The sequence below is a fragment of the Diceros bicornis genome, chromosome 16 (genome assembly GCF_020826845.1).
Source record: "Diceros bicornis minor isolate mBicDic1 chromosome 16, mDicBic1.mat.cur, whole genome shotgun sequence".
NCBI classification, from domain to species: Eukaryota; Metazoa; Chordata; class Mammalia; order Perissodactyla; family Rhinocerotidae; genus Diceros; species Diceros bicornis.
In genome coordinates this window covers 14745543-14771234 of record NC_080755.1, presented here as the reverse complement: position 1 = coordinate 14771234, position 25692 = coordinate 14745543, and the positions used below count along the sequence as shown (strand labels likewise).

The window sequence follows — 25692 nt, the reverse complement described above, 5'->3', positions numbered from 1 at the left end:
TTCCTTTGTGCACCTGCGTTAATGTAAGTGACTCCATTTTAGTTTGGTTCTACATACTTAATTCATTTGTTTGTATTATTTCCTTTTTAGCAATAGGTGTGTAAGGCTATGAATTTTGCTCTGAATACACCCTTTGCTTTATGTAGCTCATTGATATGTTAGAAATTTGTTATTTTTATTTTATCATTTCAGTTTGTGTTTCCTCATTGACACAAGAGTATTGGATGATGAAAAACTTTATGTATTCACCTTATTTAGGAAACCTTGAAAAAACACTCTTGTGTACCCTGTCTTTAGGTTTTATAGCATATATTCTGTTGTCAATATTTCAATAAATGATAACCTGAGAAAATTATTTCCAGTTAGAAGTAATTTATGCATGTATAGGTAACTTGCTTCATGGAATTTTAAATATCTATTTCCCAAACGAATAATATTATGAAATGTGGGCCATAATAGTATGACAAATGTTGATACAATTCAGTTCAACAGACTTTTATATACTTGTTCTGAGCAAGCAAATACTGCCAATACTGCTGTAATATTCTGCTGAGAGCACAAAATAGCATCATGATTATAAAAAATCTTAACCTCTTGATTTCTAATACAGTTTGCCATAGAATATTTGTGACTCTAGTTGGAAACTTCCACTACTTTGTATGATAACCTTAAAAATCAAATGTGTTCTTTTAATTTTTTAATGACGTTTTAAATGTTGACATGTATACACCTAGTTATTACATGTTTTAAAAAATGACTTCAGGATTGAAATAGTATAGCACAGATGTAAGGAGCAATTCAGAAATATTGTACCAAGGTTCTGGCTTTAATTCTGACGTCATGCTAAGGAACTAGAGACTAAGTGATCATTTATAGCCCAGGGTCAAAAGCTCTTAGTGTAATGTGAAGATAGAAAGAAAGAAAACTTCAATTTTTTTTTGATTAAGAACTTCATGTCTGGGCCGGCCCTGTGGCTTAGTGGTTAAGTGCGCACGCTCCGCTACTAGTGGCCCGGGTTCGGATCTTGGGCGCACACCGACGCACCGCTTCTCCGGCCATGCTGAGGCCGCGTCCCACATACAGCAACTAGAAGGCTGTGCAGCTATGACATACAACTATCTACTGGGGCTTTGGGGGGGAACAAAAAAAAAAGGAGGAGGATAACAATAGATGTTAGCTCAGAGCCGGTCTTCCTCAGCAAAAAAAAAAAAAAAAAAAAAGAGGAGGATTAGCATGGATGTTACCTCAGGGCTGATCTTGCTCACACACACACAAAAAGAACTTCATGTTTCCTTTTAATGTAACAGCTTCATTGGACTAGAATGAAACCAGTCACACTATTTACACATTAATTTTTTTGCTCCAAAAAAAACCAAAGCAGGCAAATTCATATTCTTTGTAGATTCAAAATGTAAATGGATGAAGTCCTTCAGAACATACATTATGTAGGATATATTTGATTTTTTAATATAGATAATGGTCTTTGGAGCTCAACTATGTAAAAATATGATATGTACCAAATCCTATTTTCCCATAAATTCTCATTTATTCAAGTGTCTATAAGGTTCCTACCTACTTCTAAGTGGAAATAATAGCTATTGCTAAATAAGTAATGCAGAAAACTGATATTATCGATTGTTGTTCCCACCCTGAATTGACCATCTTGGTGTCCGAAATGTCTGGAAATGGTCTGCATTTTGTGTTTCTCATGTAGCTGCTGTTTTCTTGTCACCCACCTGTACTGGCATTTTGAGGCTAGAGCAGTTGTTAAAGTCATAAGCATTGTCAAGTCTTCACAGCTTAAAGGAGATGCAGATAACTAGTAAATTAATTTGATATATGTTACTATGGATTAAATTTATTTTTACTTCTGGTAATTCTTTATTGTATTAGTCTTTTTATCTCCACTCCCTTCTGTTAAAGAAGCCAGATTCAAGTATTAATTTGTTGAGTAATATTTATCTTTTGAGTCAAGTCCTAAACATTGATAGGGAAAAGGATCTGTAATTCAATTCCAACAAACTTGAAAAAAAATTTACGTTTACTCCAGGCAAGTCACAAATAACCTGCACCATGTTGATTAAGCTTTTTAGGAGGTAAAAAGGAAACTCTGCCCTCTCCTGTTTATCAATTAAGTATACTACTTCTTTAGATAACTTGAGGGAAATATTGTATTGGAATTTTCAAGTTCAGTAGCAGATCAAGAGAAGAGACAAACGCACATTCAGGAAAGGCCTGGTCAAGGTGGGATTTGAGTAGGTTTTGAAGGATAAACAAAATGGACATTCCAGAGGGAGCTGATAATATGAAAAGAGACGTAGAGAAGATGGAGAAGGCAAGTTACTTTCTGGTTATAGTAAATAGGTGTGCTTCAAGTGTAGGAATAAGGAATAAATATCGATCACGTACTTAAAAGTGGTGGCTCTCAAACTTCACAGTGCCTGCTCATCACCTGGGATGTCCGTTAAAATGTGGGCTTCTCAGTTCTGTCTCCAGAAATTTTAATGCACTAAACCTGGACTGAGAGCCAGGAATCTTCATTTTTAATAAATACCTCAAGCTATTTATAATACAGGTGGTATGGAAAAATTGCAAATAGAGACACATTTATAGAACTTGAAGCTTTAAAGATGTTCACTTTGACACAGTGGTACACCACTGGAGCTCTGGAGTCCTGCTGCGTGACCTTGGACAAGTTACTTCCCTGTGTGTCTCAGGTTCAGCATCTGTAAATGAGGAAAGTAACAGTAATTGTTTTTTTTAGGTTATTTCGAGAATTAAATGAGATAATCCATTTTAAGTGCTAAGCACAGTGGCTATAGTATAGTAACTGTTGTGTAAGTGTTAGCTGTTGTTTTTGTAGTTGTCATTGTCATCTAATTAAAGAGAAATGTATTTTTTTACTACATTTTAATTAAATTCATTAATTATTTTACCCTACATGCTTAATTAGACTACTTCCTGGTGTATTACCTTGTGTGTACTTACTCCCTATACTCATTCATTTATTCATCAAGACATTTTGAAATGTAGTGAATGTGCACAATATTAGATATACAAAAAATGACTATCATAACTGCCTGTTCTTAATTTGCTTACAGTGTTGGCTTTTGTTTTAGTAATTAATATCTAAATACATGGTTAGCAAATGCAATACTTGTCTATTTGGGACAAAATAATATAAAGTAACAATTCATTTGAATTTTAATTCACTTAAAAATGCAAAAATGGTATGGAGTTGTCAGGGGGCTATAATTCATTTAAAGGTATTTTAAAATGGAACAAAAAACTATACTTTTATTTATTTATTTATTTATTTATTTATTTATTTATTTATTTATTTATTTTTCCCCAAAAGCCCCAGTAGATAGTTGTATGTCGTAGTTGTTGCACATCCTTCTAGTTGCTGTATGTGGGACGTGGCCTCAGCATGGCCGGAGAAGCGGTGTGTTGGTGCGCGCCCGGGATCCGAACCCGGGCTGCCAGCAGCGGAGCGCGCGCGCTTAACTGCCAAGCCACGGGGCCGGCCCAAAACTGTACTTTTAAAAACATTTTTAAAGTACAGCATTTTAGATTTTTCCTTTTAAAATCCATTATTAGAGGGAAATTTGACAGTATTTATCACAGCTTTCAAAAAGCATAACTTTTGACTCAGAAATATTCTCTATCAAGATATTCATATACAGTCAATTCTCATTATTTGCAGTAGTTATAGTCTAGAAAGCCATGAATCTTGCAGTAGTGGATACTGAGCCATTGCTCCTAGAGGAAATACAAGGTTAGGTTCTTGTGATCCTCTGGTTACAACATTTTCATCAGCTGATCAATACATCATCTTGTTCTGTGTGTGTGCTTCTGTTTAAAGACACCGTTAACATTGAACTCACCAACAGCACTGTAACTCATGCCTGAATGAAGTTTATCTAACATATATTTTCTCTGTAAGGCACACCACAGCCTTCTTAGCTGAGGAACACTAGACAGCACTTCATCACTAACACCTGGGGCCCATTTTAAACAGTGACATCACCAACAAAAATGCAAAAAAAGAAAAAAGTGGCACTAGATAGACTGCGGAAAGGACACAATAGACAGTATGAGAGCCTTGTTTGATCTGAGCTGGGGATGTGTGGATCTGGCAACTCAAATTTTTCACAGCTCCGCACATGTCTGCAAATGACCACAAAAGTGCCATGAGCGTTGATTTGGGGGTTACAGATAAATCTTAGCAAGGAGGGTAATTCACAAATATGGAATTCTTGATAATGAAGATTTACTAATGATGACATTTTTATGGTAGTGAGTGTTGCAGAATGTCTTCTGAGCTAGCTACAATAGACAAACATTCTATTTCAGCTTTCCTTAGCTACCCTGAATGTGGCACTCAAATTAAGCACTCTTATATCAAGTACCCCTCCCTCTCACTCCAGGGAGGGGGAAAAAATGCCTCCATGTTTGGTGTTGCAACAAAGGAAGTCACCCACCCACTCACCCCCAAATCTCCCCTCTTTGAGTCCTGGTGCTTTTGGTAATTGCTCTGCCAAGACCAGCTTCCTGCCGAATTCCCATTCAGGAGACATTTGAAGAACAGTTGGGTCCAGAGTGTCGTTTGAACAGGCTGGTCATAATGCCAACCACAGCTCTGTTACCAGGACTCAGACCTTTCACAGTGCTTTTCTCTCCTCCCACCACTTAGAATAAGACCAGCTTTACTTGTTCCTCTTTCTCCCCTCAAGGTTAGTACTTCAGAAGTTTAGTAAGGGAAGAGGAAGATGGTATCTCTTATTGGCTTATTTCCCTTTAAGGCCTAGTTAGATGAGTGAGTCGTTAACTCGATTGACTCAACCACTTTGTTTTATTTTGAGAATTAATTTAAAACATTCTCCTAATTAGGAAAGGTACATTGCTTAGTACAGAATTAATTTTAAATCATGATACACTTTGAGCCAAAACATACTCACTGTCTGAACCCTAACAGATCAGTATAACTTTGGTAGTGTAGTGATTACAAGTATGGGCACTATGGCAGGCAGAATTATGACTTCCCAAAGAGATCCACGTCGTAGTTCCCAGAGCCTGTGAATATATTAGGTTACCTGGCCAAAGGGAATTACAGTTGCAGATGGAATTAAGGTTGCTAATAAACTGATTTTAAAATAGGGAGGTTAGCCTAGATTATGCAGTTGGGTCCTTGTAGTAACAAGGGTTTTTAAGAGTGGAAGAGGAAGGCAGAGTCAAAGAAGTGTGACAGTGGAAGCAGGGCCAGCGAGAGGCAACATTGCTGGCTTTGAAGGTGAAGAAAGTAGTCTGCGAGCCAGGGAATGCCAGCAGCCCCTGGAATCTGGAAAGGGCAAGAAAATCAGTTCTCTTTTAGATTCTCCAGGAGGGAATGCAGCCCTGCTGACACCTTAATTTTAATATAGTGAGACCCGTGTCAGACTTCTGGACTGTAAGATAATAAATTTGTGTCATTTAAAGCTACTAAGTTTGTGATAATTTTTTATGGCAGCAATAGAAATTTGATAGAAATTATCAATAGAAATAGGTAGTAGGTAATTTGATATGGCAGAAATAGAAAACACTGAGACAAGATCTCCTGAGTTCGTTCTCAACTTCTGGCTCTGTCACTTACTAGTTTTGTGACATAGAGCCAAGTTCCAGGCCTTAGTTTCCTCCTCTGTAAAACAGGGATAATAATAGCACATATCTTCAATGTTTACTGTCTGCATTAAACAAGTTAGTGCATCCAGCGCCTTTTTACTTTATATAACATCTGTTATTTAAATTTTAATATGGTGAGCATGTGGGAAATTTGTAGTTAAAAAGAAAAAATAAAAACTTGCTTTTAATACAAGAAGAAATTAGAAATTATATTTAGTAAATGTCCTATGGACATTTAGAGTTACAAGAACAGTTTTGGCCATATATATGACAAAATGTATCTCAAAATGGGTATTTTTTGCTAATATGAAATTTTATTGGGAAGACTCAGTAATTTACCCTGCCTGTTTTCTTTAATGTAAATAACTTTCTATGTTTATTTTAATTATCCTTAAAGGAACAAGCTAAACAACTTTTATTGTTAATTGTATATTACAAGTATTAATTTCAGGTGAAAAATTAATCAGCATGTGATACATATAGAAGCTTAGAAAAATCTGTGTGGGGGCCAGGAAGCAGATATGTTAACTTACTCACTTCTCACAGTTTTATCCTGAGTTTTCCAATTCAATTAAATTGATCTTTCAAATTCAATTTTGTTAGAACATTGCATCCATATTTATTGCTAGAGAGCTGTCAAAGGTTGTGATGGTTTTTCCCATGTGTTTTTTCCACTGAAGGTTTCTTTTCCTATTCAATTTGGAACAAGGTATGAGGAAGGCATTTAGTATGCTAATTTAAATTTTAAAAAGTGTTTTCAAGATCTTTTCCTAACTTTCTCTTTGGGTCTCTAGCTAAAGTATGCTGTATAATTTAAAACTTCCTTAGAATATCCTTAAATCCTTTTCCTTTATTAAAAAAAAGTTTACCTTTGTAGTGTGTTTTGCATCATTAGCTATTGAGATCAGAAGTTCAGGAAGTTAAAAATAGAGAATAATCCTTTTTACATGTTTTATGTTGATATTGTTTTCTATTCATATAAAATTTAAAATCGAAGTGTAACTTAAAACTTGACTAATTACTAATATATCCTTTTTGTAGCTAATTCACTTAAGTAAAATAATTCTCTTAAAACATTAATAGCTTTTATTTAATGGATGGAGTAGTAAGTCCAGAGTGTTTTGATTGCCCAGACTCCCTCATTTTCTAAGACCTTCCCCACCATCTCATGGTTAAAATGGGATCTGCCGTGTTCCAGCAGTGATCCCACCTCTTGACTGAGAGGACTGACCCAGAGACAGGCAGCTGATCCAAGTCCTTTAGGAATATGGAGTTAATATATAGAATCCTTCTGTCTAGCTCTAAAATGAAGATCGTAATTCTGAAATTATTGGTGGCCATGTTCTACCATGTGAAGTAAAGAGCTGAAAAAGCCATTCTGCCAAAGGAGAGAAGAATAAAGCAGATGAATAGAGTAGCAGAGGTGAAAGATGGAGAGAGACTGAGACAAACACATGAAGGGGATGGAGGAGAGAGGTGGATAAATAGGTCAGGAGGGGAGGAGGAGATGGGGAAGAAGGGAAGGGAAGCACAGAGAGACCAGGAAAAAGAGAGAAAATGAACAAACTAACTTTCTGTGACTTGAGTTCCTAGTTCTAGTTTTTTCTAACAACCTTGAATGCCATGAGAGACTCATGTAAGCTTTATAAAAACTCCCCTTTTTGCTTAAGATACTGTCTAGTCAGATTTTGTCCTTGTAGCCAGAAGAAGAGCCTTAACCAAAGCAAACACTTGTTTTTGTTAGGGTATATGCTAGCTACTCTATATACAGTATCAGTTAATTCTCACAACCTTGCAAGATAGGTAGTATTATTCCTTAAAAAAAAAAAAAAAGAGGAAACTTGAACTTAAGAGCTATTAAGTAATTTGATCACAGTAGCTAATAAGTGACAGGACAAGGATTGAAATGTAGGTCTAACTCCAAAGTCAGTTCTTATTCCATTCACTCTAAAAATATTTATTGGATATCAGCTGTAGGTTAGACAGTAGACCAAGCTACAACAGAGACGAAAACTTTGCTCTCCCAAAGTTTACGTTTCAGAGGAGGATAGAGAAAAACAGCCAATGACAATTCAGTGTAGTAAATGCTGTGGGAGGTGGAGGGGGGTGGGCATAAAATGTGCTATACGAGCACATGAGAGGTCAGGGAAGATTCCTTGAACATTTAAGCTAAGACTTGAAGGTTGAGTAGTCATAAAGCAAACATAAGGAAAGAGACAGGATGTGCCAAGCGTTTATGAACAGAACGTGGTGCATTTGAGGATCTAAAAGAAATTTGGTATGTGGGGAATATAGAATGCAAGGTGATGAATGGAAAGAGATGAGGCAGGAGAGGTAAATAAAGCAAATCATGCAGGACCTTCTATTTTATACTAAGAAGTTTGGACTTTATATTGGGAGCAAGAGGGGGCTGGGCCATTGAAGGCTCCTAATCAGATTTATTTTTTAGAAAATACATTCTTCACACTCTAGCCAGAAGAGACTGGAGAAACTGTTACCACTAGAGTCATGGAGGTCAGTTAAGGAAGCTTTTGCAATAATCCAGACAGTAAATGATTAGTAGCCAAGGGAAGTAGTAATTAGTTGAGGGGGAAGTAGAAGAATTTTGGAGATTACAGGCTAGTTATGGCCAGGTCTTGGTGACTGAAGGGATATGTGGTGCATGGGAGGGGTATGAGTTAAGAATGACTCTCAGGTTTCTGACTAAAGCAGCAGAATGAATGGGGGCTGCACTTACATTCACTGAGACATGGATGACAGAGAAGGAAGAGTGGATTTTGATGGGAAAGATGACAGGTCTCATTTTGGACGTGGTAAATTTGAGATTCCTGGAAGATGTTTCAGTGGATGCCCAGTAGATAGCTGTACCAGCTAAGAGAGCCTCCTACAGAGAGTGGATATTTTGACAAATCGAGAACTAATCTTTCATCTTCACCCTTTAAGTTTCTGGAAGAAAATGCCTGTAGGTATCTAATAAGTTTTGATATTTTATTTATTTATTTATTTATTTTTAATTTTAATTTTTTTGTGAGGAAGACCAGCCCTGAGCTAACATCTGTCGCCAATCCTCCCCTTTTTTCTTGAGGAAGATTGGCCCTGGGCTAACATCCATGCCCATCTTCCTCTACTTTATATGGGACATCACCACAGCGTGGCTTGAGAAGCAGTGCGTTGGTGCATGCCGGGATCCGAACTTGCGAAACCGGGGCCGCTGCTGTGGAGTGCGCACACTTAACCGCTACACCACTGTGCTGGCCAAAGTTTTGATATTTTAGAAGATCCGAGAGACTTTTTCCAGTAATTTAAAAAGTAAAATCATGTTCTCTTCCAACAAATTGCTAGAAATTCATTGCTTGTCTTTGCCATTCTACTGTGTAATTACCACTATTCTGTAGACTTATTTTTAGCAGGAAAAACAGGCCTATTAAAAGGCAATTTAAAGGTACTTCGCATATCCTTTTACGATGCGGCTATCCGGGAAATTATATTGGCATTGATTTTAAATGAAACAAAAGCTAAGAAAACTGAATAATAAACATTTATTAAGTACCTAGTCTATGCCCATACCATAGCTTTTTTTTTATTGCTGACAAGACAGAATTTTCTTAATGAAAGTTAAAAATTAAAATTAAAATGTCTTTTAACATATTTGGCAATTAAAATTTTGAAGCAAACATTTTAAAACTTTGTATTAAACTCTAAGAAAACCAAAATAAACTGTTTACTTCATGTAGTAATATAACATCTTGCTCAATAAAAAAGATAAAATTAAATTTAAAAATTGCTGTCTGAATAGTCCTTGTTGAAAAAAATATATAACATCTTGCTTGAGAAGGGATATTACGTAGCAGAATAAGCTAGAAAGGTCAGTGTTTTAAAAGAAAATGATTATAACTTCTGTACATCTAAAATTATTTCAAAATAGTTTTTTATAACTGGAAAAAAGGAAGTGGTTTTAAACATATATAATATGCACAAGTTACAATTAAATTCTTGGATACCAGTCAAAACTTATTTTCAAAAATTTCTTTCTTACCCCTGTTACTAGAAATATTGGCTTGAGTGTGAGAGGCAAGGATACAGCTTCTGCTAATTCCTGAGACAAGGCTAGTGGTTTAACAAAATACAAGACCTGCACCAAAGGTGTCAAAGGTCAGAAAGGTTCCCGGTTTCTGAGAGCTACAACAGAGTAAACTGATTTACTTCTTTCCTCCATTCCCTAAGCTCATCTCCAGCCATGCTCCCCATCGTGTGACTTATTTTGGGTTTTGAAACACACCTCACTCTGCCTTCCTCGTTGCTTCTATTGCCAAAAGCTCCCTCCCCCCAGATCTGCTGCATTAACTTATGTTTACAGTTGTGTATTTGATTTCTATACCAATTAAACTTTTAAGTTTTAAATCTATTGACTAAAACTTACGTTGAAGCTCAAAATATTGTTACAGCAGAAGCATGGTGGAAATAAATATCACAAGAATTTGGGAAAAATTCAAGAACTCGGGTTAATTTTATAAACTGATGTTTCTAAAAATGTGTCTATATCTAATTTCTTATGCTCTGTATTAAAGGGATAAAAAGACAGAAAGGATATATATACATTGTTATAGAAATAGTTGCATGGTATGTTTTTAAGGTTTAAAACTCCAACTAAAGTAGAATCCATACAGTGTCTAGGAGCATTTAATTGACATAAGGACTTGAAAGTAGTATCTAATTGTTTACTGTAATTTGCAGGTCAAAAATCTTGACAAAGGACAGTAGATAAGGTGTGAAAATCTGAGAGGATAAAAATTCTTGAGATAAGTATAAAATCAGCTTATTTTTTCAAGAATTGACTGAATTTGTGGAGAGAATGATGCCTAAATAAATATTTTACAAGTGCCTTTCTACTAGCAAACTGTTTTTAGTAATTGCCTAAAGTGACCAAAGATAATTAACTTTTACCTGAGATCTTTATAATTCAGATCTGTTCTATGTTGAATTTAATAAGTTTTTTAAAATCTTGGGCTTTACATTAATTTGTAAGTGATTTTTATTACTATAATTCCTAACAAATTTTAAGTATTCTTTACATATACTTTACATTAGGTCCTTCTTGTGGCTGATCCTCTGCCAGATTTCATTGAAGAAACCGTGAGGAACCACCAAGAATTTAGAATGAGTTGGCTTATTTTTTCTTTAAGGTCAATTGTTTGTATATCTAAAATGCAAAAAAAAGAAAAAAGATGGTAGAAAATTGCTATCAGTGAGCACTGCAGGCTCAATTTTCCATTGCTCACATTGTCTGTTCTCCTTTGACTCTTGGAAAATTAAGTTCTTTGTTTGCTTTTACAAGACAAAGTGCACGCCCTTTGTAGTCTGCTGTTTCCTCCTCTCCCTCTATGTTTTCTATTCTTTTATGGTCCTGCCTATCTTTTGTGCTGTATTGCTAAAGGGAGGGGATTTAAAAATGAAAGTTAGAGAAAAATCATTGGCTATGTTTATGGCCTGTAGAGCACTGTGACCTATGGAAATTGATCATTTCATGTATTATGAATTTAAGTCTATAAATTTATTTCTCTAGAATTTCTTAAAGATTTAAAACTTAGTCGTAGATTGGAGCCATCTGGGCAAAATGCCAAACTAGGGCTTTTTTTTTTTTTTTTTTGGTGAGGAGATCAGCCCTGTGCTAACATCTGCCAATCCTCCTCTTTTTTTGCTGAGGAAGACGGCCCTGGGCTAACATCTGTGCCCATCTTCCTCCACCTTACATGGGACGCCGCCACAGCACGGCTTGCCAAGCAGTGCGTTGGTGCGCGCCCGGGATCCGAACCAGCGAACCCCGGGCCGCCGCAGCGGAGCGCGCGCACTTAACCGCTTGCGCCACCGGGTCGGCCCCGCCAAACTAGGGCTTTTAACCCCCTGCTGGATACAGCATATAATGTCACAATTGGTTAGCTTACTAGAGTTAGTTTATAGAAATAATGTACATTTAAATTTTTTTTAAGAGTTCAAAAGTATGTTAAATCATCTGAGAATTTTTAGTCACTATTACTCATATAACAGGGCAACATGGTCATGGTGGAGAGGGGTGGGATGCTGTTTTCAGTTAGATTTGTGTTGTAGGCAGAGCAGTGCAACTGACTGCCAATAATGTTACCATGTTTGTAACATTTTCTAAAGGGCTGCTATTTAATAACTTATCAAAGAGCAGAAAATGGTATACACGAGACTTCATAGAGGCTATGTGGGTAGTGGAAAGAATGCAGCCTAGAAATCAGACGACCTGGTTCCTTAGTTGTGCTCACTTTTAGCCTATCTCCTTGAGCAAGTGACTTAACCTCCCCAAGCTTCACGTTCTTTAAATATAAGATATAGATTTCTTTTCCTGGTAACTTAGTAGGATTATTATGGGATCAAATGAAGTAATAAAAAAGTACTTTGGAAACATAAAGCACTGTCAAAGTGTAAAATATTATTAAAACAAAATACCTTAACACACTGTACAGTGTAAAGTGTTATATAAAGTGAATGAGCCAGATGCATTAAAAAGTTATTTAAAGTTTGTTCCAGCTCTACTGAACATACTGTTACACAGTAGGTTCTAAGATAATATAGGTGATTCTGATATATGATCACCTGATACAAAGTTGAAAAACTTTTATCTGAGTTAAGGAATTGATAAGTTAGGAAACAGTTGGTAATCCTACAAGTATTTCTAGAATTCTTGCTATGCTTGGCCCTTTGTGGGGAAACAACTGTTAGGCAGGTTGTTGGATAGAATTAGTCAGAATCAAGTTACAGGGCCGGCCCCATGGCTTAGCGGTTAAGTGAGCGCACTCCGCTGCTGGTGGCCCGGGTTCAGATCCCGAGCGCGCACCGACGCACCACTTCTACCGCCATGCTGAGGCTGCGACCCACATACAGCAAGTAGAAGGATGTGCAACTATGACATACAACTATCTACTGGGGCTTTGGGGGAAAAATAAATAAATAAAATTATTAAGAAAAAAAGAATCAAGTTACAATTCAGTGATTTATTCTTTCAACAAAAATTAAATGAATGTCCATATATCTAAAGCAATTTGTGTTAAGTAGAAGGAAATATAAGATCCTTGTAGCATAGGCACTGTTCCCTGTTGCTGTCTGTTCTGGCCTCATCTTCCCCTTCTTATTCTTTTATGTTGTACTTCAACACCGAACTACTTACGGTTTTAAAAGTCCACTTTGTTCTCTCATCTGTGGGCTTTTGAACATCCTGCTATCTCTGCCTAGAAGACAGTCTCTGTCCCCTGATTCGTGTAGTTAACATCTTATTGGGTTTTTGTCTTTCCCAACCCCAAGTCTGTGTTTTGGAAGGTTAACAGGTGATTGGGAAAGTAAATTGGGGAAGTTAATCTGGAATACTAGGTTAAGGAGTTGGGATTTTATTTTGTAGATAGAAGGAAGCCACTGAAAGATTTATCCTGGAGAGTGAGACAGTTCTACTTTACAAAGATTAGACGGTCAACATGTTAGAACCTCCTCGGGTTGAATTAGAGGTTGAGAATCACCATAAATTGCTGGATCATGAAGCAGAGTTGTAGAAACGGAGATGATTAGGATCTGAAGAAAAACAAAGCAAGCATTCATTGACTTAAAAAATATTTATTGATGCTTATTATATTCCAGACTCTGTTCTAGGAATATAGGAGTGAAAGGGATAAAAATATCACTCCTCTGATATTTAGAAAATATAGAGAATGCCTTATAGATCAGTAAGAAAAAGACAGACAACCCTATAGAGAGGTGAACAAATGTCTTGAACAGACATTTCACAAAAGAGAATGGCCAATAAACGTATGTAAACGTGCTCACTTCATTAGTAATTATGAACATAAAATTAAAATCACAATGAGAGGGCCGGCCTCGTGGCTTAGCGGTTAAGTGCGCGCGCTCTGCTACTGGCAGCCTGGGGTTTGGATCCGCTTCTCCGATGCACCGCTTCTCCGACCATGCTGAGGACGCATCCCACATACAGCAACCAGAAGGATGTGCAACTATGACATACAACTATCTACTGGGGCTTTGGGGGAAAAAAAAAGGAGGATTGGTGATAGATGTTAGCTCAGAGCCAGTCTTCCTCAGCAAAAAGAGGAGGATTAGCATGCATGTTAGCTCAGGGCTGATCTTCCTCACAAATAAATAAATAAAACTGTTTAATAAAAATAAATAAATAAAATCACAATGAGAGACTACTACATATCCACCAGAACAGATAACTTTTAAAAGATTGAAAATGCCAAGTACTGGTAAAGACAGGAAGCAATGGTAACTCTCATACTCTGCTGATGGGAGTATAAACTGGTACAGCTAGCTGTAAAACTGTTTAGCAGTGCATACTCTGACCCAGCAATCTACTGCAAGGTGTAGTTCCACTGGAATGGTTGCTGACAGTAGTATCTTTCTTGATCTGGGTGATGAGTTACATTGGTGTCTGGTTTGTGCTAATTCGTTGAGCTATACGTTTATGTTTCCTTTTCTGCATATGTGTTATACTTCAATAAAATTTTTTTTTAAATTTGCTCATTCTTAACATTCTGGAGAGGAGATCTATCATCAAAATCATCACCATGATAGCAACCATTAGTGAATAATATATGCTGGGCACTGTTTTAGGTGCACTACAGATATTAACTCATTTACCCCTCACAACAACACTATGAGGCTTACCTTTATAATTCCCTTTTCACAGATGAGGAAACTGAGGCACAGAAGCTCACACAGCTAAAATGGGGGGCTCAGACTTTAAACACAGACATTCTCTCTAAAGTCTGTGCTCTTAAACACTATGCTGTACATCCAATAAACAAAACAGTCTGCGCTCTCAACCCTTATGCTTCTTTTTCTCATGATAAATGCTATCAAGAGAAGTAAAGCAGGTTAAAGGGGAATAAGCAGTGCTCTAGGGAATGCTGTATTGCTGCTTTATGTAGGGTGGTCAGACAAGGTCTCATTGAGAAGGTGATAATAGCACAGAGACCTCAAGAAGCTGAGGGGATGTAGGTATCTGGCAGAAGAGCTTTCCAGGCAGAGAGAAGAAAGTGCACTGGCCTGAGACGGGAGTATGCTTGGTCTGTCTGAATGATAGCAAGAAGGCTGTGTGGCAGAACTGGGGCAAGTAAGGGCACAGTAGTAGGAGGTGAGGTTAGAGAAGTAACAGAGGTACCTAGTAGGATCTTGAAGGCCATTGTGAGAACTTTGGCTTTTACTCTAAGTGCAGTGGGAAGTCTTGGATGGATCATGGCAGAGGAGTGATGTGAAATGATTTATCTTTTAAAAGGATAACTCTGATACTTTGAGAAAAGCCTGTAAGGGATGCAAAAGCAAGAACGGGGAGACCATTTAGGCTATTGCAATATTGTTGAATTAATGAGAGATGGTGTGACTTAGACTCGGGTAGCAGTGGAGGTGGAGAGAAGTTTTCAGATTTTGGATATATTTTGAAAATAGAACCAAGGGATTTGCTGAGGAATTGGATGTAGGATGTGAAATAAAGAGATAATAAGGAAGACTTCAAAGTTTTTGGGCTGAACAACTGGAAGAATGGCCTTGACATTTACTGAGATACGGAAGATTGCAGGAGCTGGTTTGCAAATGAAGATTAGGATAAATTGGAGATGCTTTTAGATATCTAAGTGGTGATATTGAGCAGATATTTAAAAAACTGATCTGGAGTTCCAGTGAGAAGACCAGAAGTCCATAAAGATACAGATCTGGTAATCATCAATGTATACATGGTATTTAAAGATAGAAGACTGGGTGATATCACCAAAGGAATGAGTGTAGGTAGAGAAGTCCTTCTTGCAGCCCTCTGTGTTGAGATGTCAGAGAAAGGAGGAGGAACCAGCAAAGGAGACTGCGAAGGAGTAGCTAATAAGAAGGGGGAGAGGGGAAACACACTAAGAGTGTGTGTCCTAGAAACCAGGTGGAAAAAGCATTTTAAGGAAAAGGGAGTGATCTCTTGAGTTGAATATGGCTGACAGGTCAAGTAAGATGAGAACTCAAGATTGACTATTGGATTTAGCAATGTGGAGTTAATTGGGGATCTTAATGGGCAGTTTTAATATAGTGGAAGTAATAAGCATGGTCAGAAATCAAGAAAATTCAGATTATATTTTAAGCGAGTATGAGAAGCATAGGAAAGTTGGAATACATTTTGCTAAAATAAGTGGGATATGTGGACAGAAAAGAGGTAGCAAAGTTGAAATGGACAGAATTATGAAAGGCCAGAGGTTTGAAAAGAGAGAATGCCTGACCATCTTATATACCTGGTAGCATTTCTTTGTTGTCGTCACTAGCTTAATTAATCCTTTATTTCCTACAGAATTTTGAAATAAAAGGCAAATGTAATGGCCCTCGTTTTAAAGTATAATGATTTACATTCTTTTGGGAGATGACAATACAGCCTTATAAGAAATTGGAAAGGGACCATTTTACCTCTCTACTGTTGAGAACTTGCCCCATCAGCAAAACTCTGTTGATGTTTTTAGTTCCACTCTACCTTCTCTTGCCCATTTTCTAGGGAAGTGGAGAAAGTAGTTCAAGTGTGATGTGGAATCAAGCTAAAACTTTGCATGTATTAACCAGACTCTACCCTCTGGTAATGACAGGTGACTTAGTGAGTTAGATCAGCATTCAACATTAATCATCTAGATCTCTGACTTTATCTCCATTAAAGAAAAAAAATCTAATGCAGAAATTTGTTTCATTTTGAAAGGTTTTTACTTCTGATACATTTTGCAAAAATGTGTCTACACTAGCTATTAAAGCAAAAGCCTAGGCTAAACGGACAGTCATCATGGTACCTTCTAGGCCCATAGTCCAACAGCCAAACCCTAACTGGTCAGCAGGTTAGGGCAGTTAGATAGCAATTTATGTTCTTTTGCTTTTACTCTTATTCATGCCAACGCAAACTCAGAAATAGGCAAACCAGGCAGTGGCCGTGGGAGATTGAGGGAACCTGGAATAGACCACAAATGAATCAAAATTATGAGTAAGTAGAAGTTATGAGGTAGGGAACAGCTATTCCAGTACAGAGTGAAGTAGTTGGTTAAAGCATCACGAGTACGGAAATAAAGATGCTGAATCCACATTATGGTAGGGAAGCAGTAAGCTCCTCACCGTAAAGCAATGATTACCTAGTATCAAGACCTAATATCAAGCATTCAGATTTAAACACCAGCCTTTGGGGATTAATCTGTATGATCAGGTTGTTCTGTAGTTTCTGGGAGTTTTATCAGATTCTTGCCTCTTCTCTATTACCATTTTTAGCTTTAGAATAAAGCCCCTTCTTCTGTCTAAAAGAGCCTAACTAACATTGAGCTGAGTATAAATTTTAGCCCTACCAAGCAGGTACATAAGGAAATGATACTTTAAAAATTATTTTTTCTTTGAAATTAAAAGAAAAATGCCACAGAGTACTTTAACCAATTACAGTAAAACATTTAAAATGTTAATTGTTTAAAAGTGATCATTATTAAGGAATAAATCCTTTGAATAAATTAATACTCTGCACTTTAATGATATTAAAACCAAAGAATGAAACATTTTTCTAGAGATTAACTTTTAAGAGGCCATGATGGATTTACCATTCCCACCACCCCCCAAAAACCGAAAAACTGAAAATATGGACAAAATATGTGAGACAACTGTCTTCAGACGTTGGACAACAGTGCAGAACTGTTTCAGTGATCCCTGAAAGACAGGAAACAAACAAGGTGAGCTGTACAGTCACCTAATCATCCCAGCTTTCTGCCTGGAGGCACAGTCTGAATTGCAGAGCAGGGACAGGGATATTGGGCAAAGGACAGTAGTCTCAACAAGTTGAGGAGACAGAGATCAAGAATTCATGAAGGCTGAGACAACTGGAATTTCAGGGCAAAGTTCCAGCAGGACACTGTGTAGAAAAATAACACTAAAAGTCTGCACAGGACTGTCTCTGATTTTTTTTTTGCTGAATTCTGGAATGTACACGTGTAGAGTGAAACTATAAAGCCAGGCAAAGAGCAACCAGGTTAATGTGAGGTGATGGCCCGTAGCGGCCACAGAGGGCTGGGAGGCATTTGATTTTTTACTAGCTAGAGGGAAAAGTCCTTGTTGATCCCTCAGGACTTTTGTTAGTAACCCGCAAAGGGTCATGGTGCTAAGCTGGGTTAATAAAGGAATATTATGAACAACTTTATGCTAATATAAATTTAACAACTTGGATGAATTAGACAAATCTTGAGAGATGTAAGTTGCCAAAGTAACACAAGACAAATCGAGAAAAATGAGTAGCCTTGAATGTTAAATAAAGATATTAAATTTGTAATTCAAAACTCCAGGCCCAGAAGGCTTCACTGGTGAATTCTTTCGAACATTTAAGGAAGAAGTAATACCAATTTTAAACTCTTTAAAATAATAAAGGGGGAAGGGAACATTTCCCAACTCACTTCCTGAGGCCAACACATTACCCTGATACCAAAAACACACAAAGAAGTTACAAGAAAACTAAAGAGCAATATGCCTCTTGACTATAGACATAAAAATATTGAACAAAATAATTAGCTTTCAGGAATGTATAAAAAGGATAATACACCATGACAAATGGGTTTTATTCCAAGAATGCAAAGGTGCCAAAGTGGGGTTAACATTCAAAAATCGATTAGTGTAATTCACCATATCACTTGAATAAAGGGGAAAACCTGTGTGATCATCAAAGTAGAAATGGAAAAGTATTTGACAAAATGTAACACCCATTTATGATAAAAACTCTCAGCTAACAGAATTAGAAGAGAACCTTCCTCAGCCTGATGAAGGTCAGCTACAAACAATCTTATAGCTAACAACACTTAATGGTGATAGACTGAATGCTTTTTCCCCCTTAAGATCAGGAACGAGGCAAAGATGTTCTCTTGAATCATTTCTGTTCAACATTGTGCTAGCGATGCTAGCCAGTGCAGTAAGGCAAGGGGGAAAAAGGCATACACCTTGGAAAGAAAAGAGTAAAACAGTATTTATTTGTACACATGATCTGGACTGTAGAAAATCCTATGAACGTACAAAACTACAAGAACTAACGTGAGTTTAGCAGGGTCAAAAGATACCAGGTCAATATATAAGTATCAAGTGTATCTATATAATTATTAATATATATTTTTTATATAAGGAATGAACAATTAGAAATAGAAATAAAGTAATACCATTTATATTATTATCAAAAAAGCATGAAATGCCTGGAGATAAATTTAACAAAAATTAGATAAAACCTATACACTGAAAACTACAAAACATTGCTGAGAGAAACTTTTAAAGTCCAAAATAAATGGAGGACTACATTCATGGTTCAGGAGATCAATATTTTTAAGATGTTAATTCTCCCCAGTTTGATCTATAGATTCATTATTATCCCAATCAAAATCCCAGCAGGCATTTTTGTAGAGATTGACTGATTCTAAAATTTGTGTGGAAATGCAAAGGCTCTAGTGCACAGTTTGGCAAACGGCAACTTGGCAAGCCAAATCTGGCCCACTGCCTGTTTTTGGCAATAGTTTTATTGCAACACTGCCATGCTTATGCACTTATGTATTGTCTATGGCTGCTTTCGCACTAAAATGGCCAAGTCGAGTCGTTGTGACAGAGACCATTTGGTCCGCAAGCTTAAAATGTTTACTCTCTGGCCCTTTACAGAAAAAATTTGTTGACCCCTGCTGTAGAGTATCCAGAGCGATTTTGAAGAAGATGAAAAAACTGGAAGACCTATCCTATCTAATTTCAATACTTACTGAAAAGCTATAGTAATGAAGACAGTGTGATAATGGACATAAACATAGACATAGAAAACAGTGGAACTAATAGTATAGAAATAGACCCACACATATATTATTAATTGATTTCTGACAAAAGTACCAACATAATTCAATGGGAAACGGATAGTCTTTTCAACAAATAGTAGTTGAACAACTATATATCCAGTTTTAAAATATTGAACCTCAGACTACTTCACAACACGTACAAAAATTCGCTTAAAATGGCTCAGTAGGCCTGAGCTAAAGAGCTAAAACTTCTAGATGAAAACATTGGAGAAACTCCTCTGGTGAAGAATTCTTAAATAGGATACATAGAGCACAAACCATAAAATTTAAAATTCTAATTGAACTTCATCAAAATTAAACATCATGTTCAAGGATACTATTAGAAAAATGCAAAGAGAACCTATAGACTGGGAGAAAATATTACAGTACTTGTATCTGACAACTTGATTCCAGAATACATAAAGAATATAATAGTATTATAGTAGTAAATATTCTTGTTTCTAGAATATAATAGAAGACAACCCAATTAAAAAAATTGATTTGAACAGGTACTTCACCAAGGTAGATATGGGTAGCAAATAAGCACGTAAAAGATGCTTAATATCAGGTGCCTAGTCATTAGGGAAATGTAAATCAAACCACAACAATAGGACTACACACCTAAAAAATCCCTGATAGTAACAAGTATAGATGAAGATGTGGAACAACTAGAACTTTCATTTTGATGGTGAGAATGCAAAATGTTAAAGCCACTTTGGAAAAGTTTTGCAGTTTATACTTCCCAATACAACCCAGCAGTTTTACTGGTAAGTATTTACTCAAGTGAAATGAAAACTTATGTTCACAGAAAAACCTATGTCACATATGTATGTGTTCATAGTGACTCTATTTGTGATTTTCAAAAACTGGAAACAATTCAAATGTCCCTTAACTGGAGAGTGAATAAACAAACTGTAGTGTATGCATACAGTGGAATGTTACTCAGTAATGAAAAGGAATGAACTGATTCCTACAAAAACGTGGGTGGATCTCAGATGTACTATGCTAAGTGAAAAGAACCAGAATCAAAAAGCTACATACTGTATAGTATCTGGAAAAGGTGAAACTATAATAACAGAAAACAGATCAGTAGTTACCTGGGGTTGGAGAGAGACATTGACTACAAAAGTACGTGGAGGCATCTTGGGGGGTGATGGAACTGTTCTTTATCTTCAGTGAGGTGGTGGTTGCACAACTGTATGCATTTGTCAAAACTTGCAGACCTGTATACTAATAAGGGTGAATTTTACATATTTAAGCCTTAATTTTTTTTTTTTTTTTTTTTTTTTTTGGTGAGGAAAGTTAGCCCTGAGCTAACATCTGTTGCCAATCCTCCTCTTTTTACTGAGGAAGATTGGCCCTGGGCTAACATCTGTGCCTATCTCTACTTTAATGTGGGGCGCCTGCCACAGCATGGCTTAACAAGCGGTGCGTAGATCCATTCCTGGGAACTGAACCTGCAAACCCCAGGCCGCCAAAGCGGAGCTCGCGAACTTAACCACTGCGCCACCTGGCCGGCCCTTATGCCTTAATTTTTTTAATGGGATTTTAAAAGAATGAGAAACTGACCCATTGAAGCATTATAGATATGAGAGAATCATCATGGTGTCTTACTAACTATGCAGTCTTACTTTGGTTGCCCTTGAATCTAATCTAAGTGTAGAAATAATATTGGACTTTCTAAAGCCTCTAGGACAGGGTTAGGTTGAAATGTTCCTGTTAGCTTTTGCCAGATTAAATGGTGGTAGAGATGTTTGGCAGTTACCTTAGGTCCCGACCATTATTTTTCTATCAGTGAACTAGAAATCAATGGCTAATTTGCAGATCTAATGATTTTGATGATACTCATGTTTTAAATGTGTGTAACATTGACTCAACCATATACATTTTATATTGTCAGCTACCTTTTGATATCAATAGATTTTAATTGTCAAAGCTATTTAAATAGAATAAAATGTAAAAGAGCTGTACAGAATATTTGGATCCTATCCAAACCCATGTAAACATATGGTGGGTTTCAGAGAGGGAAAAGAAAGACTTAGAAGTGTTGTCGAGAATGTGGAGCAACTAGAATTCACATTCATTGATAGTGGGGATGTAAAATGCTGTAGTCACTTTGGAAAACAGTTTAGCAGCTTCTTATGTAAGGATATGCTTAACTTTATATGACCAAGTGGTTCCATTCCTAGGTATTTATGACGGGGGAGAGACACATCTATCCACCCAAAGACTTCAACAGTTTAGAGCCGCTTTATTTATAATAGCCCCAAACTGAATAACTCAAATACCCATCAACAAGTGAATAGATAAAACAGATTATGGTATATGGGTATGATGGAATTCTACTTAGCAATAAAAGTTAATGAACTACCTATATATGCAGCAACGTGGAAGTGCCTCAGATACACAATGCTTAGCAAAAATAAACCAGATACAAAAAAACTACATATAGTATGATTCTATTTGTATGAAACTCTAAAAGGTAAATCTTTAGTTAGAGAAAACAAATCACTGGTTGCCTAGGGCTGGGGTTGGGGTTTGATGGGAAAAGGGTACAGCAGAGCCTTTTGGGGGTGACTGAAATATTCTATGTTGTGATTGTAGTATTGGTTGCACAATTATAGACATTTGCCAAAACTCATTGAACTGTACACTTTAAATGGGTGCATTTTATTGTACGTAAATTATACCTCAAAGTTGATTTTTTTTAAAAAGAACGTTTTAGGAAAGAATTTCTGACAGTGTCTAAGAGAAGAAGGTTTCATAATTTTAATTTTAAATAAGTTCATATTTCTCAAAAAATGTTAAAGTAGCAGTAATATTCAAGTTAAGAGTTAAAGCCTTGGGGCCGGCCCAGTGGTGCAAGTGGTTGAGTGCGCGTGCTCCGCTTTGGCGGCCCAGGGTTTGTGGGTTCAGATCCCGGGCGTGCACTGATGCACTGCTTGTCACGCCATGCTGTGGCGGCGTCCCATATAAAGTAGAGGAAGATGGACACAGATGTTCGCTCAGGGCCAATGTTCCTCGGCAAAAAAGAGGAGGATCAGCATTGGATGTTAGCTCAGGGCTGATCTTTGTCACAAAAAAAAAAAAAAAAAGAGTTAAAGCCTTGCTTTTCAGCAAATATTCATGTGCATTATGCTCAACGAAATATCTACATGAAATAGTTTGCTTAAAATTTTAATTTTACCTTTATAGGCTATGAGTTTTATAATTTTAAGGATATCTCAGATTTCCGTAAACACTTTGAGGGAAGTTTGGGATCTGTTTTTGTTAAGCTATTGAATCCTGATATGTTGAAAAGGGATTTAATATATTAACCATTGTCATATGATTTGAGTAGTTTATTATTTAAAATCCTTTCAGCCGCAAATAGCAGAGAACTGAACTAAAACTGGCTTATATAGTAGATACTTGTTATTTCACATAATAGGATTTCTGGAGCTAAAGTGTCATCTAGGGTTGTTAGAGGGTTATATAAATTCAGTACCTGAGCAACATCATCAGGGACCCAAGTTCCTTTCATCTTTCTGCCCTTCCATTCTCAGTATGTTGGTGTCCTTTCAGATGCGTGCTTTATAGTGTGGATGGCTGCCTCAGATTTAGGCATCATAGATGATAACATCTAGGGAAGGAAGACAGAATATTCCTGTCTGGTATTCCTTTTTATAAGTGAGGAAACTTCCTAGAAGCCCATGCTCTTGGCTTACACAGTTAATTGACAAAAGGAATAAGACCATAGGAGTGGCTTAAATCAGCCATTATTTACTACCTAGGGCTGGACAGATGAAGGACTTGGCAAATGGGAGGAGAGTAGACAAATCAGGGTTCTTTTCTCAAAGCAGGGGGAAAATGGCTGTAGAGGAGCCAAGTGTCTCCTGTATTGGATTATACTAAGACTGAAGGAGAGAATCAGTGAACTGGGCAAAGAAATGATAGAAAATGTCTTGATAAAAAGTGTATGTTCCCAATTTATGAAGATGTTGCATTCCAAAAATTCTCCATATTTTCACGGCCTAGTCGTTAATTTACTATTCAGTTTTCTGGGATCTAGCTTTTATTTTCATGACGCTAAGAAATGGTCTTGCTAAAGTCATCAGTGAGCTCCTAATTATTAATCAGCTAGCCATTTAAAATCAGTTTAAATGCCACTTGACTTCGTTTTGGTCTTTAACATTATTAGCCATTTTCTTCCTGAAAGTCTGTCTCTTTATTCCCACTATACTATTCTACTTCTTATTAAAAATGTATTAAATTATAAAATACTTCAAATAAACAAGAATTATACCTATTACCCACATTTAACACATTAACATTTTTCTCTATTTGCTTCATGTTTCTTTTAAGAAAAAAAAATGCCACAGATATAGTTGAAATTGTTCCCCAACCCGTTCCACTATCTTGAAGTTGATAATTATCTTTTCCAAACATGTTTTTATTTATAGAATAAATATTTAAAATTATATGTAAAAATAAATATTTATTTATGGAGGTACTCCTCAACTCTAATTGCTGCTTCCTAATTTTTTTACCTGTATATCCCTTAATATGTAGGTGTCCTGAAACATTGTATTAATTCTTCACACCCTTCCAAATCTGTACCTTGTGTGAGTTTTATCTCTAAAAGATGTGGTTAAACTGTGAAAATATTGTTGTTTAATCTTTCTGTGGTTTCTGCCTTTTCTGAGCTTTAGACTTATTATCCCAATCCCTATTACGCTTCTCAACATGATGCCCCACAGGCACCTAGAACCATCATCTGAAACTGAACTCATTGGTCCAGAAAAACCTGTTTCTCTCTTCTCTATTCCAGTTATGGCGTTACTTTCCACTCAGTTCAAACTGTAAACTTTGGAGTCATCCAGACCTTAACACACATATAGTAACTACTTTTAAAGTGTTCAATAAATACTGGGGGGTGAATAAATGACTCCTTTTTCTTCATATCTCCTCTGCCCATATCCAACTGATCATCTAAACTTGATTCTTCTACTTAGTAAATACCTCTCATTTTCTCCCTCATCTTTGGCCCCAGTGTTCCTGCTTTTGTCCTTTCTCGCGTGGGGTCATTGCCGTAGTTTGATAACTTGACTGTCACTTTTGTTTCTTTCTTTCCTGTTTGTAATTCATACTTATACTATAATTATTCTAAAACACATATCTTCTGCTATTCAACTTTTAAAAAATCTTAACTTCCCACTGCTCCCTGGATAAATTCTAAAAGTTGTTGCATAGCAAATAATCTTGTTTTTGTATAAATTCTTCTCTATCTCTAGCCATCTGTCCCACCATTCTCAAAAATACCCCTTTATACTACTGCCACAGAGGAGCATTTGCACACTTTTCGTTCTTCCTGGAATATCTAATTTCCTCTTCCCTAAATCTCCAGCTCTTGAAGACCTAGCTCAGATGCCACCAACTTTGCAAAATTTTCTTTCCCAAGCACTCAAGGCAAAGCTGATAACTTCTTTTGTATTCCCATGGCGCCTCATACATACTTCCACTCTAGCATTTTTTTCATTCTAGCATTTTTCACATTTTACAGTGCTGTGTTTGTTTCCTACACTTATTTGTGACCTTTTTTAAAGAAAGAGGACCATTTCTTGCCATCCCCGCTCCCTTTATAGTGTCTAATAAATATATGTTGTTAATAAAATATCCATCTGTAAGTTAGTAGCTTGGAACTTGAAAGAAGCTTTCCTGTATAGTAAATGTTCTGGATGATGTTACGTTTCTCAGACAACCCATAAAAATCTGTTTAACTCATATTGCATCTAAAGTTTACCTAAAAACTTAAATCTTGTCCTACATTTATCATGATTTTCTAAAGGAGATGGGTAGCAGTGATGGCTCCTGTGTGTTGATACTGGGGTGCTAGTGGAACTGGACTGAAAATCATGGTCTATCCTGGAGCTATGGGAAAGGGTAAATGGGTGGATGTGAGAAGTTAGACAAAGACTCTGGATTAAGAAAAAGAGGCTGGAAGACAGTAGTAATGAAAAACTGGTAGGATGAGGGAAAAAAAAAAGGTGTGACTTTTGAAGGAAAGAGAGTTAAATTAGAAGTGATATCTTGGCCGGCCCTGTGGCTTAGCGGTTAAGTGCGCACGCTCCGCTGCTGGCGGCCCGTGTTCAGATCCCGGGCGCGCACTGACGCACCGCTTCTCCGGCCATGCTGAGGC

General features: G+C 36.8%; 1 protein-coding gene across 2 annotated transcripts in view; it reads left to right on the top strand.

The window, feature by feature from the left end:
* Positions 1-25692, top strand: part of YES1 (YES proto-oncogene 1, Src family tyrosine kinase) — an 85594-nt gene that overhangs the window by 30858 nt on the left and 29044 nt on the right. The window lies entirely within an intron of this gene.